At 37.1% G+C, this 18,132-nt stretch overlaps 1 protein-coding gene across 1 annotated transcript in view; it reads left to right on the forward strand.

The window, feature by feature from the left end:
- The first annotated feature begins 1 nt into the window (after position 1).
- Positions 2 to 18,132, forward strand: part of LOC135836690 (signal-induced proliferation-associated 1-like protein 2) — a 48,180-nt gene continuing 30,049 nt past the window's right edge. Inside the window, exon 1 of the mRNA XM_065351665.1 lies at positions 2 to 358. The gene's annotated coding sequence lies outside the window, so the exon portion shown is untranslated. The remainder of the gene's footprint in view (positions 359 to 18,132) is intronic.

The following is an 18,132-nucleotide window of genomic DNA, read 5'->3' on the forward strand; positions in this document are numbered from 1 at the left end:
TCTGTTTTCAGTTGTATGCGGTGTTGCGGTGTAAACTTGTGAAGTTTCGTCTTTCGTGTTGTGGAACGTGTGTTATATTTGTGTTGAATTAATAGTTTTTTGAAATTAAATTGATTTTATAATTAAATTAATTGATCTTTGTGTGTTGTGTATCGTACTGTCATTCTAAGTGCTTTCAATTTCATAGTGATTACTCATTTCTTGATTTGTTTCAAAACCTTTTCGTGAAGTGTTAGTTCTGCTTCTGATTACTTTGTATTCATCGTGTCGGTTTGCATGCGAAGAAATTTTTCTTTTGAATATTCAAAGTGTTCCGTATTATTTATCTCGATACAATGTTTTCAACATTACCTTATGAGTAAGTTTTGTGCATAGTTTTTATATAATTTAAAACGATTCTGTGTTCGTTTATGAACTGTTGTCAACTTTGTTTACCTACTCTTGATTTTTGTGAATGATGGCATACTTCACTGGAGTTTTTCATTGCTTGCATCGCAAGCAGATAATTTCTGCTACGCACTATCCAACTGATCTAGATTTATATGAAGATCAGAAGATATCGTACATTTGGAATTGAGAAATGAAAAATTCAATTTTGATCGTGATGATTTCACGATATATCAGCAGTATAGAGATGAAACGATGATATCGTATTATCAAATAGGTATAACCGGAAAGTAATTTGAAATTTTAATTCCCTTGAAATTCTTTTCGAGTAATTAATTATTAATCCATCGTGTCGACAAACATACCGTCGCGTTGTTATTTGCAATTGCAATCGTTTGCTAAATGAGCCACGACGCAGATAAATTGATAAAATTTTTCATCGACACCTGTTGGCGTGCAAACAAGACTCATTCGCGTATAGTATACCTATTGTCTCCTTTACTCATGTCTAAACCTTTACTCGCGCTTTTTTGCCACTAAACAGACACCAGTTCGTATCGATGAACATAAAATAAAAAATAAAAAATGAAACGTTTTGAGAAACCCTCGATAAAAAAATAGTCGTACTCTAAACTACGTCCAGATATCAGGAAGTTTAAATCCTCCGGTTCAGCGACTCCGCTTCTGGTTGTGGTTGTTCTTTGCTTTGCCATTGCCACCAGTTCTCCAGTTCTCCAGAACATAAAATCAGCATTCGCGGGGCGGCGGGTCATTCTACGCAGTCACGGGCTTTTTTTAACGTTGCTTTATATTTTTTATTCATCATTGTAGTATTCTCGCGGTGTACGAGTTCGTCTCGTTTAATTCATTTTCAAAGAATCACACTGGACAGGCAACTGGAAAACTCGGACGAATGCTGTTTCGTGTGGACGATTACGATTGTTATTATCTCATACCTACTTATATGTGTATTAAAATGTGTTGTAGATGAAATATTACCTACGTTACGTGTTCAAACGTAAACAGTAAATAGTAACTTTTTTCGAATATCATGCCAGCTCGCGTGCATGTTTTCTGTTTTTTCTTCTTCTGGCAGTCTGGCTGTAAGTGAATAGAGATGGTATGTAGTAAAAATGTACAATTAATACAGTCATCTCTATTTCACCTATTCGCTGCCGATCGTATTCGTCTATCACATAGCCCAATCGATGATTACGAAAATTTCAAATATCTACGTATTCCATTGCAATTTGCAGTTATAAATGGCTCGTTTCGTTTCAAGCATGGAATCGTTTTTCCATTAACCTCTTTGAATTTGGTCGTTCCGGAAAAGGCGCCCAAAATGCTGAATCGTTCTGAGCTTCGCCCATTTCCGGACATTAACTTGCTGACCGTATTACGGAACGTTGACTTTTCGTATTGATTTTCTGTCCATAATCTATTAAATTACTCGTAACTCTCATTTCTTTAACCAACTAAGTATTTCTTTCGGAAAATACATGTACGAGGAATGAATGTCGGTTTGAAAAAAACATTTTAATTACTCGTGTTTTTCCTTTAGCGGTAATTGAGTGTTAGATAATAATCTTCAAAGATCGCTGAATCGTGTAGGCGATACGCTGGTGGCAGTTGAGTTAAGGCAATTCATTAGTTGGAGTAGGTTAGAGTTTTCTTCAAAACTAGTGTTTCATGAAAATATACACGACGAAGACGAACTAGTGCTTAACGATGTAACACCTTTTACTTGGTTTGGCGAAATTGCTCGCGTAGGTATTGCTAACAAGTGGTTTTTAATATTCTTTCTCTTTCAGATGTGATTACTAGTATCGCAAATTTAACGATATGATTAGTTGAATTGCGTTTTATGCTAACGAAAGAATCTCATCAGCAATCGTTGGCTGATTTGACGCGGTTTTTTTTCCAGTTGAGGAACCTTTAGGGTGAATGATTCTCAAAGTTGCAGCGAGGATCCTACAAGAAGTCTCGAAATTCGGCGAAATCGCGGTTTTTCATGGTACTCTTCGACAAACGTTGATTGGAAAATTCTTATTGTTGCCAAATTTCAAATTCGAAATGCTCGATTTTGCAAAATTTCTCAAGAGTAACCACCATCTCTTGCTCGAATCACTCAAAATAGACTTATTGGAAAAAAATGTCCAGCTTTTTAGGATAGGAAATGTATTTGGACACATTTTTGAAAAGATAATTTTTTTTGTAAAGTGGGTCCCTGCGAAGATATGGACGAAAAATTTCTGTGGTAAGGTTGGGGGGGGGGGTTCCTCACTCAACATTCAGCAGAGGGCAAATTTTTGTAAGTTGTTTTAAGCACCGATACGTTCATCGTATAAATGAGTCCTCCTAAATCAGTTGCCAATGTTGCCATTTTTTAAATCTCGATCATCACTCCTTGTGCTCTTTGAATAAATCTCAGGTCAAAAATAATTAGCCCATATCGAATGAAATTTATTTCCAAGGAGGTAGGACAATAGGTGCGGCGTCGTCGTCGGCATCGCGTCTTCTCTATGAACTTGTTCAATGGAGAATGGAAAATAACGCGTAATTTCGCTAATCACACAGCTTCCATCTAGATACATTATTAATACCATCATATCCTTGATCTTTAAAACGCGCTTATTGAAGGCTACGTAGGTCTAGGTAGGTAAGGTATGCTATATATCTATCCAGAGAACAGCAAAATCATCGAGTTGAAAATATATTATATAAATCAAAAACGATTACAGTAATACTGTGTGACCGCGTATATCTGTACAAAAAAGTAATTACATCAGGAAATTGATAATTATTTATTTTCGTACGCGTACATGTATATACGAGTGTTCGATTGGCTGGAGATTAATGTGCTTGCGAATCACATCGTCTGGATGATTAAAGTAATAGATAATCTGCTCGGTATGGCGAACATTTATCATAGATAGCTTTGTCTCGAGGGTACTTGTCCGACGATGTCCGTGTGAATTGAATTCCAATTCGTAAAAGAGCGAAAATTGCGCCTGGAGGTTTGGGTATGGTCCCTGATCAATGGTCAACTTGATAGATAATGATTATCGCTCTGCTGAACTGAAAAAAAAACAAGTGTTCGCGAAATGATCATTTTGGAGATATGTATGCGAGCAAACTGTCTTCAATTTCAAGTTTTTTTTCGAAAAATTAGTTCAGTTTGATTTCCTATTCTTATTGTACGAGTAGGAGTATGATAATCTTCCTACTACTTCTCCAATTGCTGAAAAGAAGGGTTAAAAACTGACCTTTACGACACGTTGTTCAAGTAGCCTTATCTTTACGTACAAAATTACATTTTATGGATCTGGAGAGCTCGCCAGATTTAACAAGTTGTCCTTTTTACGCTTTACATTGCATGGGCTGATAACAAAACTATTTCGTTAGGTTATAAATATTCATCGGTAATTCGGTATCTCATTTTTTATCCTTATCTTCCCTCATTACTCAACTACATACCGTGTTTATGTTCGATAATATGTAAGTACGTACTACATACGTATTAGATTGCATCTTTTTTAGTGTTGGGAGGTTAAAAAATTGATGAGATTTGTAATTCTCAACTTGAATCACATCGCAGACACGTTCTAGCACCAGTTTCTTTCCAGCAGAGTTTTAAGGATTGCATTCCTTAAAAATTTGATGTTTGTGGCTCGATCGAGAGTACCTAGTTCTGAAGCCTCCAGCTCGTTTTTTTTTTTTAAATCTGCATGAAAACTCCAGAAAAACTGTAAACTGTAGGTAGTCTTCAATCAATCTACGAGGCTAAAGAGAATTGTAATTTTCAAAATTTTTCTGGAGGCTCCAGAACTACTCACAAGGAAACTTGAGGTGTCATACTCCGATGCGATTTTGGAAAGAGCATAGTCTAAAACCCCCAAAACCAAATTTTCAGCTGCCCAAGTTCATTTTTCGATTTTTTGCGAATTTTTGAAAATTCAAAATTGACTGTTTTTGGCGATTTATGCTTTTTTTTCAAAAGTACGTACTTGATCAGTAAAAGTGGTCAAAATAAGTCCCAAAACTAATATTAATTACCCAAATCCGAATTTCACAATTTCCAGCCATTCTGGAGCCTCCAGCGCGATTTTTCAATTTCTCCAGAATTTTGAATTTGCTCCGGAAGGCGTGAATATGAAGTTGGGCAGCTAAAAATCGAGTTGTACATTACACTCGACCTGTTTAATGAGTTTATCCACATTTGAGCCGATTTTGAGAGTGACACCTCTAAAGTGGCGTTTCGATCAGCTTTTTTCAAAATTAAAAAATCCAAAAAATCAAAAGTTTTTCGTTTGTGTGGAAATTTTTGGAATTCACGTGAATCGCTGTATTTTGTCCGTAACTAACCCCCCAAATCAAAATTTTACAATTTCCAGCCATTCTGGAGCCTCCAGCGCGATTTTCAATTTCTTCAGAAGTTTGAATTTGCTCCAGAAGGCGTGAATATGAAGTTGGGCAGCTAAAAATCGAGTTGTATATTACACTCAACCTGTTTAACGAGTTTATCCTCATTTGAGCCGATTTTGAGAGTGACACCTCAAGAGTGTTTTTTTGAGGTGTCACTCTCGCTCAGAAACGGCTGGAAATGGTAGAATTTGCGCTCCGGGGGTTAGTTCTTGAAGAAACACAGCGATTCGTACAAATTTTAAAAATTTCCTCACCAACGGTTATCTTTTGATTTTTTTGATTTTTTATGTACTTAATTTTAAAAAAAGCTGGTCAAAAAACCACTCTTGAGCTGTCACTCCCAAAATCGGCTCAAATGTAGATAAACTCGTTAAACAGGTCAAGTATAATACACAACTCGATTTTTAGCTGCCCAACTTCATATTCACGTCTTCTGGAGCAAACTCAAAATTCTGGAGAAATTGAAAAATCGCGCTGGAGGCTCCAGAATGCCTGGAAATGGTAAAATTTGGATTTGGGTAATTAATATTAGTTTTGGGACTTATTTTGACCATTTTTACTGATCAAGTACGTACTTTTTAAAAAAAAAGCATAAATCGCCAAAAACAGTCAATTTTGAATTTTCAAAAATTCGCAAAAATTCGAAAAATGAACTTGGGCAGCTGAAAATTTGGTTTTGGGGGTTTTAGACTATGCTCTTTCCAAAAATCACGGTCCCGTTCAAATCGGAATCGGAGTGTGACACCTCAAGAGGTTCCCTTGTCAGAACAGCTTGAAATTCCTTCGGATCGATTGGAAAGGGTAAAAATACACTACATACCAAATTTAAGTTTTTTTGCTTAATTTATTCAACGTTTGATTTTTAATTCCCTAAAATTCTAAAAATTGCTTAGCACTTGAAATTTTGGCTGATGATTGGATCCGGTTTCTGATACGCCTCTTGTTGAAAAATGTTTGTAATAGGTAGGTATAGTGTTGTTTCAAAATTTGTTCAACCTCTGTAAAAATTGATTGGTGATTCCGTGCGGATTCTCGAAAAATTTCATAAAATTTAAACCTTGCGGATTGGTTGTCCTGTTGTGCTGTCTGTGAGTAAAAGTTTACCAGCAACGTTTTTGTCGCAGTTTAGGTCAAACCTCGCCCATAAAATTAACAATGCATATTTTGAAATATGTTTAGGTACGGGTATTAATAAGTATTTATGTACTTAGTTACTGTAGTCTACGCGTCGGTCGGCCTGTACCGGAAGTCGATGTGATCGATATCGACATGCCGGCTTTGTCAGTAATTTAAATTGACTTAATCAGCGCAATTCTGCGATTAGAAGTCGATTTTTGGAGAAAAATACTCTTTTTCAATGCTCCCCTCTCCTCGGCCATCAAAAAAAGAGATTTTTGACCAGAAAGTGACGTTAGACATGTGCGGTATCGATACTTCTTTTACAAATTTCGAAGATAAACGATCACGAATTGGTTGTTCTTTTGGATGTGTTTTTTTTTTTTTTTTGCGAACTCATAAGATCGATTCAAACCTTCAGAAACGTGATCTTCGAATATTTACGTAAAGGACTGATACGTCTGAAAATGAAAAAATTGTCTCGTCATAGTCGTCAGATCGAGATAAGTAGGTAACTATGAAGATTGAAAACAAGCTCTGTTGAGTAAACAATTCGCGGAGAACGCAGGTAAATTTCGAAAACACGATGATTCAAAAAATAATTCCTCGTGTATATTTTCATCATCGTTGTTGGAAACCGTTAAGGGAGACGACATGGACATTTTTAATGTGGTTTTTCGATGCTGCTTACGTCGTTGTTGGACTTGGACAGTAGAAAAGTAAAACAAGTCGAAGAGAAGCAGACGCATACATAAGTATTAAATGCATAGCTCGTATAGTGGCGCGAATTCTTCAGTTTGTAACCTTCGACATCGAAGCCTTACGTTAGTCATGTTGAAAACTCGCGCATTTATTTAATATTTTAATCGGGTTTCAGAATTTACTACGTATTAGGTATACAAGAATATAGTTATGCGAGTGGTTATGCCTGTGTGTGCGCGAGTTTACGAGTATTTTGCGACCCGTAAAGGTATAACTACCTAAAGCGAACGCACTCGAATCAAATAAATTATTAATTTCGTCACCACGCTGTGTCCAACTAATACCACCATTTGTATGGTTAAACGTTAAAATTTCAAAATATTCGCTCATAGTTTACCTAAAACTGGCTAATTCGTTTGTACTCGTACAACAAAATAGCACTAAATCGTACGGCTTTCGTCTTCCAAAAATATTCGTACATATTTTATCGGATTCAACACCTCGGCGTATTGTCGAAATCTTCCTCTTTCCTTGTAATTCCAATTTGTATAGTAGGTACTAAAATGGGCAATTTCCGTCCAGAATTCGGATTATCATATACTTGGAATGGTTGTTGTCGCGAAAGCGAAACGTATTTAGGCGATCAGCCGTGACCTAGCGGTTCAATAGATATTATTGTGATGAGCCATTAAAATACAGCTAAAGATTTCATAATGTCGAAGATTCGGTGATACTTACTATATTTAGCTTTTTTTTGGTATTAGAAAGTGACTCGAAATGCCAAATAAAAATACCCTAAACTTGTAATTTTATGTACTATCACTAAAACCACAAAATGCAATTTGAATATTTATGCAAGATCAAGGTGGGCAGCTAGTCCAGTCAATGACCAAAACTTTGATTTTAGCTGCATTAACACATAAGCTGACCTCTTCATTTGCAATTTTTACTCTTTGAATTAGTTGTGCCATTTCTATTTCAACTTTTACAATCAGTGTTGTAATTGTAACCATTGGTCTACTATCTTCCTGTCATCAACGGAGATTTCACCTTGTCAGCCTTTCAGCACCATGATGTACTTTGTTGTGATATGTTGAAGAGAGTTGTGGTCAGTGATAATAACAGTGTTCATTTTCTTGACTCGATGCAGAGCATTCCCCTCAATTTATTTCAATGGTCATTTCATTTTCTTTGTACAGTAATGGCTACTTGAAAACTGTTATTCCAAGAGAACTGATCTAATGTTTGTTAGATTCCCTAACCAATATCTGTTACACCCCCCCCCCTCCCGCCGATTCTCCGGGACTACTTTTTTCTTGAAGAGGGAGTCCTAAGGAATATATTTGTTAGCTATTGTCTTATAAAAAAGAGACCCTACTTGCAAAATGGCGGCCATTTTAATTGACAGGCCAGCCAAAATCGCAGATTTTGCGTTCCAACATAGGACTTGCACGACACTTTTTAAACCGTACAAAGGTAGATTGAAAGAGCAGGCAAAAATTCATCACCCGTCAAAATTTGAAGTGCTAAAGTGCCTTTTTCGATTTTTGATGAATTTTTGAAAATCAAATTTTGGCCAAAAATGTGAGAAAAAATCAAAATTTTACCAAATCGACCGAGGAAGCTGAAATTTGAGATATACCCTATTTTCGACCTGCCAAGTCGATTGGAAACTGTGTTTCAAACCGTTTTGATCAGTTCTGGAGCCTCCAGCAGGTTTTTGAAATTCGAAATTCTCACAAAATGTCATCAAATGGAGTTGGAAAACCGAAATTCATTTCGCAAACTAATTCCAATACGTTACGAAGTCGACTGCAGGTGGATTTCAAGTTGTTTTAGAGCCTCCAGCGACTTTTTGAAAATTACTGGAGCCTCCAGTAGATTTTTGAAACTTGAAATTTTCCCAAAATTCATCAAATGGAGATGGAAAGCCGAAATTTACTCTGCACTCCAATTTTAACAACCTCTGAAGACGACTTCAGGTGGATTTCAAGTTGTTTTGGCGCCTCCAGCGACTTTTTGAAAGTTACTGGAGCCTCCTATAGATTTTTGAAATTTGAAATTTCCTCAAAATTCATCAAATGGAGATGGAAAGCCGAAATTTACTCTACACTCCAATTTTAACAACCTCTGAAAACGACTTCAGGTGGGTTCAAGTCATTTTGGAGCCTCCAGCGACTTTTTGAAAGGTTTCATGGCGTTTTTAGGAAAATTGAAATTTTCAAAAAGTAGCTGGAAGCTTCAAAACCACTTGAAACCACAATGCAGTCGACTTCTCAACCGCATACTTGAAGTTCAGTGAGCACACCAAGATGGTAGGGGGTTCTCTATCTTTCTACTCCCCACTATCATACCTATCATTATATTTGGAATAGAAGTATTTTAGCTATGTGTGCTTAATAAGCAATCCCCCAGGTCTGTCCCAACCCTCCCCCTCCCAAATTATATTTTATTAAGTTTCCTCCATCTTGTTCGTCAATTATCATCTTCCTTCTCCAGTACATATTTCGACGAATATGACTGTCAAAATCCAACTTGATCGAATAATTTCAACATAACATGGAAATTCGCATCATCTCAACGAATTTCATAGGTAGGTCGGTACCTACTTCTCCATAGGGTTAATTCATCGTATCTTGATATCGTGTATAAAATCATCGCCATCATCATTCGTACAAAAAACAGCGCTTATTATCGCGTAGAAACTTTCACAAAAATGCCGATAAATTACCATCAACTGTAACTCGGTAATCATCCATGTACTCGTAAGCAGAAGCACATTACATTACACATAGCAGCAAAAACCCTTTGACGTGATTAGCCAACCGATCGTAAAAATTACTCAGTTACATCGCGCCAAATGTTGGAACAATCACCGAAGCGTTGTCATCGGCAATTCATCCTATTCGTGCACGCATTCCTTCATAATCTACCAGCAAGCATCCGACAATCACTCACGACCTTGGAAATATCTCACATCTTCGAAAAATAAAAAAAAAAAGAGGGCGAAATAAATTAATTATCGATAGAGAGACTTTAAACATCGCATCGCGGTCCCTGACACTGGGCATCTTTCTTGTACTATGTAGGTACATGTAGGTACTGAAATACCACAGAACAGATGTCAACATAGGTTGGGCGTAGAACATTTTTCAACTAGTGATTCACTATTTCTTATCATCCGTCTTGTCGTCGTTGAGGTGGGTTATATACACACAAATTCTTCCACCAAAGAAAGGAAAAAAATACTGAATAAACTCGTCTCTTCGAGTACCACCAAGATCAACAAGAGAAAAGTGCCTATAACCAATAATGATGAGAATGAGATTACCCAACACTCCATGCAGTGTAGGGTGCTCGACCGCGAAATATTTCGCATTCTTGCATCTCGCATCTTCCACCAAATGTGTATCTTATTACCTGTGAATGTAGAAAATAGAAAGAATTTGTAAACCTCGACTCAAAGGAAATGATCTATTGTACGACGCATACGCATCCTTTTGATTAAACGCCTCCTGCCTGTGCCCCTGCTGCTGGCTGCTTCTCTCTCTTTCATCATCATCGAAACTGGTCCACTTCGGAAGCATCTCGCGGTGTTTGCGGAGTCGGAGTCTCCCTCGCCCAATCATCCTTACCAGCCTTCAAAAACTTGGATGGTGCCTGCCTGTGCCTATGTATTTCGGCCCGCATTCTCAACATTCGAGTCACGGACACGCACACATCGACACCGGCACCAGGCCGGGCACGTTTACATGCACATACGCGTACGCATGCCACAAATTCTTCGTGGTCCCAACCCTAACCCTCCTCACCAGTCGCTAGTTAATAATCGCCTGTTTCCTACCGGCTACGTACGAATCTTCGATCTCGGATCGGTGGAAAAAATACAACACCTATTGATTTCGTGGTATACCATACCGGCCAGCGGCCACCTTTGGTTATACCAGCATAGCCGTAGCCGTAGATGAGGTCGTTGTTAGGAGAGGTTTGGTATATCGTACCATGCCGCGTATATGGGTACTCCATTTACGGCCTCTCCATCAATGAATCGTCTATTTTACGCCTCTACTCCTCAGGCTGCTCGGTCGCGATTGACGTAGCTGTAGATACCGCGAATCGCGACTACGATGCATAAATTTTTATTCATTCCGTCCTTCCCGCGTCCCGTCTCGTCCGTCCGTCGCCACTGTAATGACCATTTAATTGATATGTACGAGTCGTCTGAGACGATGGGTATATTCTTTCTTCTTTTCTTACCATACTCGTACATAAGTATTCTGCTTACACTTATGAATTTATATTTTTTTCGCGAATATTAATAAATTTTAGCGTCAATGACTAATACACAACTGAACACACGCGATTATCGAGCCCATTAATGAGCACCACGACGACGACGTAGTCTCCAGCGGATGAATAAGTATGGTACGACACTCTTGTGTTTTATTTCAATTTTGCTTCGCCGATTCGAATCCTCGAATTGTATAAGCATAAGTTGAGTACGCGTAATTTCGATGAAAGTCCCATTCAACAATTCAACACGATTGATTTTATATAGTCGAGATGTTTCTTTCTTAATTGATGCTAACTCGGATTCGCTTGTTTAATCAGGTCAAATCGTTCGTCACATTATCACACTTATCCGTTGATGAACAATCAACGACCACGACCATAAAGCAAGCGCAAAAAAGTGCCAAATCCTCGTATGTGATTTAACTTTTGAATAAACATAACACGATTTACTTTCCAAACAAATGGTATTCATTATCGAGGATAAAACGAGCCAGGTGTAGAACAATGCTCGTATACGTTGTTTTCATTTCGAGGTTTTGTATAGCTCCTAGCTACCTACGTATATGTATAAATCGGATCCGAAACAGGTGCTCGACGATAACACGATATAATGTACTAAAAGGGTGAACAAGATCAAAGGTGAATAGGTGTTCTGGACAAGGTCTCGGGATCCGAATAGTTGCTTCGGATTAGGTATTATTTAATCAGATACCGAGAAGACGCTAACGTGTATTTATCAACAAGACCATCATACGAGAACCTGGAAGTAAATTCCATTTTCCATTTTTTAATTTTGAAAATCCGTCCGAGGCTACCGAAGCAAGTAGTAGGTACTTGTTGGATCTACGAAATATGAATGGTTCAATTTTTGTTCATTATACTCTTTGCTTCCATCCTTAGCTCGCGAAATTTTCCGACGAACTTTCTTATTTGATCGTTTAAAATAATTTCATTTTATTATTATGTATTTAGGTATTTTTTTTAAAAATTCGTCTTAATTTTATTACGCTTAACCAAATTGGCGAATCAGTGTGGTTTTTCAACTCAGTTCCCTTTCTAAAAGTGCTTGAAAAATTACTACCTTCTTGGGATAGCTGTTGCGAAGCTCTGCTTTTTGCTAAAATTGGAAAAAAGTCTCATTTTTTGCCAAAAATTAGTGGTGAGGTAGGTTCTTTTCTCGTTTTTTGAAATTTTTGGAAATATTGAATTTGAAACTCTCGTTGTGTTTGTCTCAAACACAGGTCCCATCTTGAGTCCGAACACATCCACTGATTGAAATAGTGTCTGTTTCAAACACAGGCCCCAACTTGGGTCTGAACACACCCACTGATTGAAATAGTGTCTGTCTCAACCACAGTTGTTTTCAATTCTGGAAAAATTGTCGCTTTTTTTGCAAACAATTTCAAGAAGTTCCACTTTTTTTACAAAGTGTCCCAAAAGACTCGCTTTTTTGCCGAAAATTTTTAAAACAAGTTTGCCTTTTTCTGATATTGTAAAAAACTTGTTTTCTGCCCAAAATTGCAAATAGTCTTGCCTTTTGACAAATTTTTCCATAAGTCTCATTTTTTTAAAGAAAAATTGCTATAAATTGTCGCTTTTTTGGAAAAAAATCCAAAATATCTCGCTTTTTTCCAAAAGTATCTCTTTTTTAGCAGAAATTACCACAAACCTCTGCCTTGCTATTAAAAAGTCGTGATCGTGAAAAATTTGGCTAAAATTCTCACGTTTTTGACAAAGTTGTGAAAAAGTGTTGCTTTTTTTTGTCAATAATTGCTAGGTATTTGCTTTTTACTGAAATTTTCAATACCTCTATCTAGTTTCATTGTTAGATTTTAATGGGAATGTTTTATTTCATAATTTTTTTTTTGCTCTAAATAGACTATATTCTAACCCTCAAAAAAGTGATTCTGTAAATCAAATCGGGGGAGTGAAATGTTTTGCGCGGAAAGTAGGCTTACAGACGAGCTCTTGCTAAAAACCCAATGTCCCCAGCGCTGGACCCGCTTTTTTTCGAGATTGGGGCCCAAATGGGGCCGGTTTTGGGTCCGTAAATCATTTGAGGGGAGTGTGGGGACATTGCATATTTTTCATCTACGATACCAACACTATCCAAAAATGCAATGTCCCCACACTCCCCTCAAATGATTTACGGACCCAAAATCGGCCCCATTTGGGCCCCAATCTCGAAAAAAAGCGGGTCCAGCGCTGGGGACATTGGGTTTTTAGCAAGAGCTCGTCCGTAAGCCTACTTTCCGCGCAAAACATTTCACTCCCCCGATTTGATTTACAGAATCACTTTTTTGAGGGTTAGAATATAGTCTAAAAGGACAGTTATCGACTCGGCTACTCTTCAAATGTTGTAATAAATGTCCCAAATACGAATCCGTGGTTAGTTAACCCAAAATGACAATTTTTGGGGCTCCAGGGGTTCCCAAAGTTGTGAATAAAAAAAGAATTTTAGGAACCACCGAGTATTAATAATTTTCGAAAACTTTTTTAGCGTAAAATATCTGTTTGAACCCTATAAACGTTATACGAGGTGATTTTCCTATGTTCGACCCTCGGCCCTCGGGGGCAGAAATTAGAGGGTTTTTATTTTTGGAAAATTTTGGAACCTGGACCATTTTGAACCCCGTTAAAAAGCTGTTTACAGTTTATTTAGTGTCTGAAAGACCTCCCTCCTACCAAATTTTGTGCTCGATAAAATTTCTTGCTGGTACTCAAAAATCCAATTTTTCGTATTTTCGATATTTTGGAAACCCCTGGAAAACTGGAAACCTGTGATTTGCGTTAAACGTGACGTTTTGAGGTATATATTCAACTATCTAGATGAAAAATTTTGATTAAGCTCCCTCTATTTTCGTAACTTTAAACCCTTTTTTTTGGGCCCCCACTTTAGGCACCCCTGAAAAAGGCGTTTATGCATATTTTTTAAAAATAAATTATTGAAGAATTTATATTTCAAAAACACACTAGCAAAGTTTCGATAATTTTCTTTTGATTTTTCCTGTAACTTTCATGGACTGAGTTTTTTTGGGTCAAATTCTGACATTTTACTTCCTTGAAATCGTAAAAACGTGATTCTAACTTTTTTTTAAAAAGTAAAATCTTGGAATTTTTTACTCGCGTTTTGTATTTTTTTGGTTTGGTACTTACTTTTTTTTGCTTTTTTGTTATTTTTTCAAACTTCTTTGTTACTAAAGTTGTTTTTTTTTTGTTGGAAAAATTGAGTACAATCCATGCTAGAAACTATAATGCCCCCCCCCCCCCCCCAGAACAAAAAATTTATCATTTTTTTGTGGACCTTTGGCTCAGCCTTATGTTTGGCTAAAAATTCAAATTCATGCAATTGACTTGCTCTCGCATCGATTAAATTGAAATCTAAATTAATTTTTCACGGAAACGATGGCAAAATTTGTAATTCATTTGTGCACGAAATGTATAGCTCTTCGTTAACGATACACGTTTATTTGATTTATGTAGCGTTGTTTGAAAAGAAAGGACACGCGATGGTGCAAATCTGATCAGTAAGATGCTTCGTGTCATAACCATACGATATTTGTATGTATTAAATGAAAATAAATAAGGAAACATGACGAAACAAAAAAAATACCTTTGTCGTCCAATCACGAATGAAATTTATCGTACATTTCGAAATCAAAACAATTGGTCGGCGAGAACGCGACGACGACCGCCAGCGTCGATATAAATTATCATCCTAAAGACTGCAGAAGAGAAACAGGGAGAAAGACGTTGGCATCTGCGATGTTTAATTATAATTATCATCCGTTCACTCTTCATAATATCTATACATGTGCAAACGAAGTATACATCTCCAAATCATAGCGATTCGAATACTTGTGCGGATTATGACGACATGAGATCGAAGAAAAGGAAATTTTAAAGAAAAAAAAAAGGTCTTCCTGTCATTGGTTTTTAGTTTTCACTCGTTAAGACGTGATATTTACTTACGTCTACGTTGCACATTCGATATGCTTACGCATTGGATTCCGTTTAGATGTGCTCATCGATTACTTAAACGTAGGTAATACAAGAGGCAAGAGTACCGTAAGATCGAAAGGAAAGCGATTAATGTATCTGTGTGTAAATCTTTATACGCACTCAACCATCCATATTGATGGTATTTTTTCACCACTGATTCTCAATCAACGAATCGAAGCGTAGTAGTTGGTGATTTGGTGATGCCAGTGATGCATTTCGGTGGCCTACGATGTGTACTTTATAGAAAACAGAACAATGAAATTCAATTAACGTTTCACCTAAACCCTCGTCTTATAAACTCGCAGCTCGGACCCTTCACCTCAGATTTGTATGTGTAAATTTCCTGCCACCGTACGTCTCTCATGCCATCCTCTATATTCCTTCTAATAAACGAACGAGACGAGTAGGAAAAAAATGTGTACGTGGTGTTTAAACTACGCTGGAATCGTCGCTCCTCATCGTATAGAACAATGAAAGGTCTTCAGCCCAACTTCTATAGCTGACGATCTACTTCCGGACTGGAACAAGAAAACTGGCCTTGAAGACCGTTTACTCACTGTTCAGTGTTCGTATCTTTGGAGAAAGAAAGAAAGAAAAAAAACGTGTCTTAATTTCCATTTATCATTGCACGGTCAAATGTATAAGAAAAATTACCTATTTCGTGATATTGTCAAAAGATCCTATATAGGTACTGAAACGTGGTACTCTCATTTTCAAAAAATAACGCTACAGATGATGAGACCTCGGTGCGTAGATTACGTACAAATAGCTAGGTAAGATATGCGAACAGAGTTTAAACACGTGCCACGACGAGCGGATTCGGTGGTATTTATTTTGGCTCGAACTTAATCAGAGTAAATATTTAGTCGAAAGTACAAAACGAGACGTTTAATGACCAGCCAATGTCTTGGCAAGGATAACTTTACGCGGAAATTGTAATTAAATTATCGTCTTTTTGCCTTTCATTTTGTTGGTCATGTGCTGGAGCAAGAGCTCTGGCTCTGGAAAATATACGTGCTCGAAGTATACGTAAAGCTTGCAAAAATATCAACGCGGTCGGCGATCGTCGCCTCGCGTAAAGATTGTAAAAATAAATTACGTAAACGCAAAAGGCTTATTTATTTACTTTTTTTTCCATACATACGTACACATAAAGCGTAGAATTAATTATGCGACTATATACGCGGCCGTATACCTCGCTATAAAAACAATAACTGTAATTATTATAGTAAACCGGAAATTATATACAAAAAAAAAAAAAATACTGCATAGAATATGGCGTATGTTGTACCTATACTCGTACATATACAGGGTTGCGCAACAAAACCTGACACATTTTGTTTTCAGGTGGCACTGGAACTAAACGAGGGAGAGAGAAACCAAACACGGCATCGGAAAGTAGAAGAGTGAAGGTTTATTTTTGTCTAATCGTTTTCCATAATGGATCACTGGAGTGCCGCACACGGCGTTTTTATTTATAGAGCCATTTTTCAAAATTATGAGAGACTTTTTTTTGAAGCGTTCATATCAATTTGGGCAATTTTGCGGTGAATTTTGGTTTCAAACTCATCAAAAGTCATCGCCTAGTTAACATAAACTTCATTCTTCAAAATAGCCCCATGAATCAAAATTACAGCTGGACAAATCAGATGACTGTGGCATGACTGTGGCAGCTAAGGAAAAGCAGTGCTTCTGGAGATGATTTTTGGTACTGCAGTTTTCTTCCAAGAATCACTAAGTTTCTCATGAGGTATGGCATGTGCCACCATCTTACTGAGACCAATTACAACTGAGACGATGTCCGCATTTCAATTTGGGTGCAAAAAATGTTTGCGCATGCGTGTATAGCGCACTGACTTAACTGTATGGAGAAAAAAGAAGTGATGAGTAAGAGCAGATCGAACTCATTCAAAGTTCTCTGGGGTATATGAGCAGTCCGGATCAGGCCCAGAGGTTTTATTTTGGTTATGGAACCTGTCTTCACATAATTTTTCACCCACAGCTCCACTTTATTATGCTGAGGCACTGGCATTTTCTGCTTGAATTGAAAATTTTGAATAGTTTCAACCTCAGACTCACACTTTCTTCAAAAACACATTATAAATAAAAACACCGTGTGTGACCCTCCGGTGCTCCAATATGGAAAACCACTAGACAAAAATAAACCTTCACTCTTCTACTTTCCGATGCCGTGTTGGGTTTCTCTCTCCCTCATTTAGTTCCAGTGCCACCTGAAAACAAAATGTGTCAGGTTTTGTTGCGCAACCCTGTAAATATACGCGTTCATTATACAAATAACAAAATATACAACCATAAAAAGGATGTCGGAAATCACAGCTTTTAAATAAACGCAACAGTAAACGAAATAAACCATGAAATTTTACTCCTTTTTTTTTGTGTGTGTTGTTGTTGTCTCGTCGTCGATGACAATTCAACTTTTGTAATACGAGAACGTGCAATGAACGAAGCTGTATGCAATTTTTATTCATTTGTAAGCGTACTAGGTTTGGCAAGTGGGATGCATCGTATAATTATTGTAATTTTGAGTCAACTACAAAAGGTCATTGCCGAATTGCTTTCGAATTATGGGGTATTGTTTTTCGGAGCTGTAGAAGAGGGGAGGGGGGAATTAAATGCCTGGTGATGTAATTTTGTGTGCAGAAGTTCTCATGCATTTGAATTGTAAAATGGGAAATGCGGGCTTACAAGGGAGCTGCTCTTGGTGACATTCGCCGATTTCAATGATTCTTTCACTATTGGATAGAGGACGTCGCGTCGAATATAGCCTAATCCTAAATTTTCAGCTGCTGAAGTTGATATTTCGATTTTTTGATTTTCACACATAGCAATTTTTCAAAAAATTTTGTAATTTATTCGATGTTCTCTATCCAATGGTGCAAAAATCATTGAAATTGGTGAATGTCACCATTGTCACCCGACCTGGAGCACCTCTCCTGTCAATGATTAAATTACCCATTTAAATTCTGATTTTGACAAAGTAAATGAAGGTTGATAAAAAAAAAATAATAATAATGAGTACTTATTTAAACTGTCGCCAGTATTGAAATTCTGTAGAAATTAACTGAAAAGATATGAAAATGGGCAAAAATACGAATTGTAGAAAATCTGATTAAAATTGCTGAAAGCAGCATTTTTCATTATGTAGTTTCATAGTTGCATCAAACACTGTGAAATCAACATGAAGTT

The sequence above is a fragment of the Planococcus citri genome, chromosome 2 (assembly GCF_950023065.1).
Source record: "Planococcus citri chromosome 2, ihPlaCitr1.1, whole genome shotgun sequence".
Classification (NCBI taxonomy): domain Eukaryota; kingdom Metazoa; phylum Arthropoda; class Insecta; order Hemiptera; family Pseudococcidae; genus Planococcus; species Planococcus citri.